The sequence below is a fragment of the Chionomys nivalis genome, chromosome 8 (assembly GCF_950005125.1).
Source record: "Chionomys nivalis chromosome 8, mChiNiv1.1, whole genome shotgun sequence".
Classification (NCBI taxonomy): Eukaryota; Metazoa; Chordata; class Mammalia; order Rodentia; family Cricetidae; genus Chionomys; species Chionomys nivalis.
In genome coordinates this window covers 69147394-69153870 of record NC_080093.1, presented here as the reverse complement: position 1 = coordinate 69153870, position 6477 = coordinate 69147394, and the positions used below count along the sequence as shown (strand labels likewise).

At 46.8% G+C, this 6477-nt stretch overlaps 1 long non-coding RNA gene across 1 annotated transcript; it reads left to right on the top strand.

Annotated features, from left to right (window-relative positions):
• Window positions 1–4361: 4361 nt before the first annotated feature.
• Window positions 4362–6187, top strand: LOC130880023 (uncharacterized). The gene is made up of 3 exons (XR_009057586.1): window positions 4362–4497; window positions 4644–4786; window positions 5137–6187. It is a non-coding gene; the product is annotated as an uncharacterized LOC130880023 (long non-coding RNA).
• The last annotated feature ends 290 nt before the right edge of the window (window positions 6188–6477 follow it).

Genomic DNA, 6477 nt, shown 5'->3' with positions numbered 1-6477 from the left:
CTAGGGCTGAGCCCCACCCGACGTTTCCTGTGTTTTTGTGTTCATATGCAGTCTCCTATCCGCCTGTAGGTTAGGGAGCAAAAACACCACTCAGCACTGAGGGACTATATAGGAGTAGGTAGCTGGGTGTTATGGCGCGCTCAGGAGGCAGAGGCAGAAGGATCTTATGGTTCTGAGGCCAGCCTAGTCTACATGGCGAGTAGGTTTAAGGTTACCTGAAGCTATGCACTGAGAATGTGTGTGTGTGTGTGTGTGTGTGTGTGTGTGTGAGAGAGAGAGAGAGAGAGAGAGAGAGAGAGAGAGAGAGAGAGAGAGAGAGAGAGAGAAATATCTTGTTCTAGCTTTCAGGGCTAATAGAATGAGGCCTATGATGCTTCCATGTGAAGACTGTGGAGAACCAGGAGGAATATAGTGCTTTTTGTATCTGAAACCTAAATTCTGGTATTTGAGATCTACTTTCTCTCTCTCTTTCCTTCTGTGTTCTGTTCATAGGTTCCCTCAGGTCCAAAGTGTCAGATCCACTGAAGTTGAATTATAGGCAGTTGTGAGCTGCCTCATGCGGGTGCTGGGAATTGAATCCCCGTCTTCCCCAAAAGCAACAAGTGCTTCTAACTGCTGATTCATCTCTCCAGCCCTTGTTTTGTTCAAAAGAGGAAGCAGGTACTTGACTCTAGCAGTTCCTTTGTCAAATAACACAAACTAACTCGGAATTCCAGATTTGAGAATTTTTGAAGAAGTCTGTTTGCATGAGAGTTTTCCTGTACTTATGTCCAATGCACAGAACTGGGTTTTGATCAGTCGAGGATGTTTCAGTAGTTCTGAACATGGGCTCTGGACTTGAGTTTGAATTCCACTCTATTATTTATCTGTTGTGTATAGTTGAGTGTAAGAAATATCAAATGAGTTGGGCAGTAAGGCGCATGCCTTTAGTCCCAGCACTCGGAAGGCAGAGGCAAGCGGATCTCTGTGAGTTCGAGGCCAGCCTGGTCTACAGAGAAATTCCAGGACAGGCTCCAAAGCTACAGAGAAATACAGTCTTAGAAAAAAAAAAAAAAAAAAAAAAAAGCCCAAAACAAAAAGAAATACCAAACGTGATTTTTCTCTATCAACTACTATAAGATGTGTTTAGGATAAGGAATTAAAATTCTTTTAATTTCTCTCACCAAGTAAGATACTTATGCAAAATGTTTCATTCCCCCTCCCCTGTAAAACCTTTGTTCACACAAAGGCCCACTACTCTAGTCTAGGAATTTGATAGCCTGAAGCAGTGACTCCTCCCCGCCCCCCATTTCCTGTGCTCCAATTCTCTTCAGACTAGCTAACTGAATGGGATTGTGAGGTCAGATCCCAGCCAATGGGGAAGACACAGTCACCATATGCACTAGAATAAAAATCCAAACCTTTCCTTTTGTGTTTGCACTTTCAAGTCCTACCCCCTACCCCCCCCCTTGGAGACAGGGTTTCTCTGTTAGCCCTGGCTGCCCTGGAACTTGTTCTGTAGACCAGGTTGACCTGGAACTCAGAGATCTGCCTGCCTCTGCCTCCTGAGTGCTGGGTTTGAAGGCCTGAGCTGTTGTAGAATACTATTTTAAGATGAGTTACATTTGTTTACGCTGTGGAACATTTGTTTAGTGATGCAAAGATGTGTTGCATTCTTTTTTTAAAATTTATTTATTTATTACGTATATAGTGTTCTGCTGGTATGAATGCCTGTACACCAGAAGAGGGCACCAGATCTCATTATACATGGTTGTACATCACCATGTGGTTGCTGGGAATTGAACTTAGGACCTCTGAAAGAGCAGCCAGTGCTTTTAACCTCTGAGCGACCTCTCCAGCCCGTGTTGCATTCTTTTTTTTTTTTTTTTTTTTTTTGGTGTTTTTCGAGACAGGGTTTCTCTGTGGTTTTGGAGCCTGTCCTGGAACTAGCTCTTGTAGACCAGGCTGGTCTCGAACTCACAGAGATCCGCCTGCCTCCGCCTCCCAAGTGCTGGGATTAAAGGCGTGTGCCACCACTGCCCGGCTTCCGTGTTGCATTCTTTTATGTTGCATTTGTTTAACTCTGTGAAGCTGTGCTACTGTGCCTGCCTAAAACACTTGATTGATCTAATAAAGAACTGAACGGTCGATAGCAAGGCAGGAAGGAGCAAGGATAGGAGAGGCTTGTGGGTAGGGAGAATAGACAGAAGGAGAAAAAGAGAGAGAAAGAGGAAGCAGGGATCAAGAAGCAAGAGAGGAAGGGGAGAAGGGCATTAGGGGCCAGTCACCCAGCCAGCCACGAAGTAAGAGTGAAAGTAAGGTATTCAGAAATAGAGGAAGAGGAGCTGGAGAGATGGCTCAGAGGTTAAGAGCACTGACTGCTCTTCCAGAGGTCCTGAGTTCAATTCCCAGCAACCACGTAGTGGCTCACAACCACCTATAATGAGATCTGGTGCCCTCTTCTGGCCTACAGGCAGGATACTGTATAAATAAATAAATAAATAAATAAATCTTAAGAAGAAGAAGAAGAAGAAGAAGAAGAAGAAGAAGAAGAAGAAGAAGAAGAAGAAGAAGAAGAAGAAGAAGAAGCCGGGCGGTGGTGGCGCACGCCTTTAATCTCAGCCCTCGGGAGGCAGAGGCAGGCGGATCTCTGCCGGTTTGAGCCAGCCTGGTCTACAAGAGCTAGTTCCAGGACAGGAACCAAAAGCTACGGAGAAACCCTGTCTCAAAAAAAAAAAAAAAAAAAATAGAGAAAGAAAAAGAAAAAAAAGCCCAGAGGAAAAAAGGTAGATGGGATAGTTTAAGAAAAGCTGGCTAGAAATAAACCAAGCTAAGGTCCTGCATTTATAAATAATAATAAGACTCTGTATTTATTTGGGGACTGGGTGGTGGGTCCTTGAAGAGGTTTGCCTTTCCTTGTGACTCTGAGTTTATTTCCAACATTGAGAACATCAGCTTCTTTCATAAAGTGGGATTCTCATTTAGTGGTTTTGTTTTAAGAGTCTCATGCTGTTTAGGATGGCCTTGAACTTTTTTTTTTTTTTTTTTTTTTTTTTGGTTTTTTGAGACAGGGTTTCTCTGTGGTTTTGGAGCCTGTCCTGGAACTAGCTCTTGTAGACCAGGCTGGTCTCGAACTCACAGAGATCCGCCTGCCTCTGCCTCCCAAGTGCTGGGATTAAAGGCGTGCGCCACCACCGCCCGGCGGCCTTGAACTTTTGATTCTCCTGCTTCCACCTCCGAAGTTTGAGCCCGGCAACTCACATTGTTTATTTTTGAGACAATGTCATCATATGTAGCAAGGGTTGGTTTGAATGTGAGATCCTCTTATTTCAATCTCCCCAATACTAGGAGATCAGGTTTGCACTACCACACCCATAAGAGTTCTTAGAAGAGTCTTTATCTTTTTTTTAAAAAAACGATTTATTTATTTATTTATTTATTTATTTATTTATTTATTTATTTATTATATACACAGTATTCAGCCTCCATGCCTGCAGGCCAGAAGAGGGCACCAGATCTCATTACAGATGGTTGTGAGCCACCATGTGGTTGCTGGAATTGAACTCAGGACCTCTGGGAGAGCAGTCCGTGCTCTTAACCTCTGAGCCATCTCTCCAGCCCCTCTCTCTCTCTTTTTTTTTTTTTTTTTTTTTTGAGACAGGGTTTCTCTGTGTAGCCCTGACTGTCCTGGAACTCACTCTGTAGACCAAGCTGAACTCAAACTCTGAAATCTGCCTGCCTCTACCTCAGGAGTGCTGAGATTAAAGGTAGGGCTGCCAGGTTCGACTTTTACAAGATTCTTAGAGGATCAAATGAGAAGCTGAAAACATTTAGCAGTATTTGAGGCAGAACTGAGATGTAGCTTGTGGTAGAATGCTTGCCTCGACTGGTGATCCCTGCTTTGATTTTTAGCACAGCAAAACCAAACAAAACCTGTGAGGTGGATTCAGCTTACAAGTTAGTGGAAAGGACAATAAATGAAATCTCATTTGGGAATTACTGGGAGGCTTTACTGGGGCAGTGGGATTTTAGTAGGAACTCGAAGGATAAACAGCGGGATAGAGTCGCGGGACAGGTGAAAAAGTGCAACTTTGCAGCCTGTGTGGACTAGAAAAAGACCAGACAGCAGTCCTTGCCAGCGGAAGTAAAAGCAGAGTGGATTTAGGACGGACACTTCCATGGGAACAGTGAGGGAAGCGTGAGCTTCAAGGAGCCTTTTTACCCTAAGGTTAGTAGTCCTGGCTAACTGCGACTTCACACAGTTTTGGCCAGAGTTAACTTCCCAGCCCGAAAAACCACACCCACCAAGTCTTCAGCAGGACTGGAAAGTCGGAGGAGACAAGGAAGCGGTGGGACTGGCGTGGGTTCGTCGTAGCGAATTTTCCAGGGCGCAGGAGGAAGATCAGGATGGCATAAAGCAGACCCATTGGCAGTTGAGAGTTCAGAGGATGCCTCCCAGGCTGAAAAGACGAGGCTTTACAGCACACAAACGCTACCAGTTCGGGTTGAGGAAATTTGGTCAGTGTGCGCGTCCTCTGTTAAAAGGAGAGAGGGCGCCCCCTGGGAACAGTGCTGGGTAGAGATGGTGGGAAGACCCAGCAGAGGACAGGAGAGGGTGGGGGTTAAGATGGGGGTAATCTACTCGTCAGTTTTTCTTCCCACAGAAGCTAACTGTCCGGCATGATGGATTCCTGGGCTTTCTAAACGACGGGGATGGAAGGGGCCTCGAAAAAATAAGTGCCGTCACATGCTCCGTACCAGAGCTGGTTACTTTCTTGAACATTTTTAACGCTAACTCTGCTTGGAGGTGAGTATTATCATACCCCCTTTCGGGTAAAAAACTGAGGTTTGTTGACTTCCTAAGGCAGGAAGGAGATTTTGTACATTCCAAAGTCTTCTTCCTTTGGTCCGCCTGACGTGTAAGGTATTGATTTGCAAAGGTCTGGAAGAAGGAGCATCGTGTGTGAGAAGCCCAGGCTTATAAGGGACAACAGCGTGGGTGTACTTTCCGGCGAGAACCACGCCTCCCTTGGCGCAACAATATTGGTTACGGTTGCTTTCTTTTAAAACATGAAATCCTCACTATCCGAGAAGGCCGACATTCTAGAATCCCTGATCACCCCGATGTTTCTCTCTCACCCGCACTGATTCCCACAGGTGACATCAATTCTCCACGGGAGAATGAAAGCCTGAGACTACATTTCCCTGCAAGCCTTTGGAAAAGAAAGCCAGGAGGAAATAGACTTTCCGTTTCCGTTCGCTTGCAATTTGGCGTGTTCACGGTGATACATATTTCAACAGCTAGAGCCCTTTCTCTGTACAGCTAAAGAAGAGACTTCATACCCCAGCAGGTACTGGCACCGAGGGAAAGTGACTAGGTTGCCATCTCTACAGCAGTCCTTTCCTACTTATCCGCAGAGCCTAGTCTTAGCGGTTGGACTACAAGTCCCATAGTATCGTCTGCTCCTACATCCGCCATCTTTGCGGTAGTCCCCGCCCCTCTCACTTCCATTGTCTCGACAGAAGATAAAAGCGGGGAGCGGGGACGACTACAATTCCCGGCAGGCTTTGCACTACCGAGTGCGGGATTTTGATAGTTCAGGCAGGCGAGGCGCTCCAAGTGGTAGAATGAAGCGACCAGGAAAGGTTAGGTAGCCTGCCATCTTTATGGTAGTCTCTTTATCCTCCTGGTTCTGGCACTCTTAAGGAATACAGGAAGGCTAGAAAACTACTATTCCCATCCCACTTCATAAAAACCGACTTATTAGGTGTACGCCCCTCGTTCGCCATCTTGCTTGTAGTCCTTGTTCCTTTTCACCTTTCCATTGTTCCTGACGAGTAGAAATGGCAGCGGGAAGGCAGCAGATGGACTGCGACTCCCGTCAGGTACCACACACGCGGAGGGTTGTGGACCAGAGGGCGTGTGAATGCCTGGAAAGGAGGTCGGGTCGGGAGAAAAGGCCATCTTGTTTGTAGTCATCGTTCCCGCTCCTTCTCTATGTCCTGCTACGGGGAGTCTCTGGTCAACTGGACTATAATTCCCGCCATGCTCGGCTCCCAGCATGGCATGCCTTTCGCCATCTTAGTTGTAGTGCCAGCTGGCCCCAGTATCCCATTTTTCCCACGATAGTGCCAGAATTTGCAGGACTACATCTCCCGTCGTGCTTTGCACGTGCTTGTCCTGGAAAGTAGAGCTGGTGAAGGAAGGAGGGAGAAGGGGGCGGGGTTCCTTTGGGAGAAGGAGGGAGTAAAAAGGAGGAGGTGGGAAGGAGGGAGGGGAGAGGGAGGAGAGGAGGAAGGAGGAAGGAGCTGAGGAGGGATGAGAGCGGCGACCAGGGCCTGGGGCCGAAGCAGCGCGAGGCTAGGGGACTAGGGGTGCTGAGACACCCCAACTGCCCCCACCCCTTTTCTGCCTCTGCCCCATCCTTCCCTTACACCCTCCCATTTTAGGAGAGGATTTATTCAAATTTTATTTAAATCCCTGTATCTTGAGGGTCG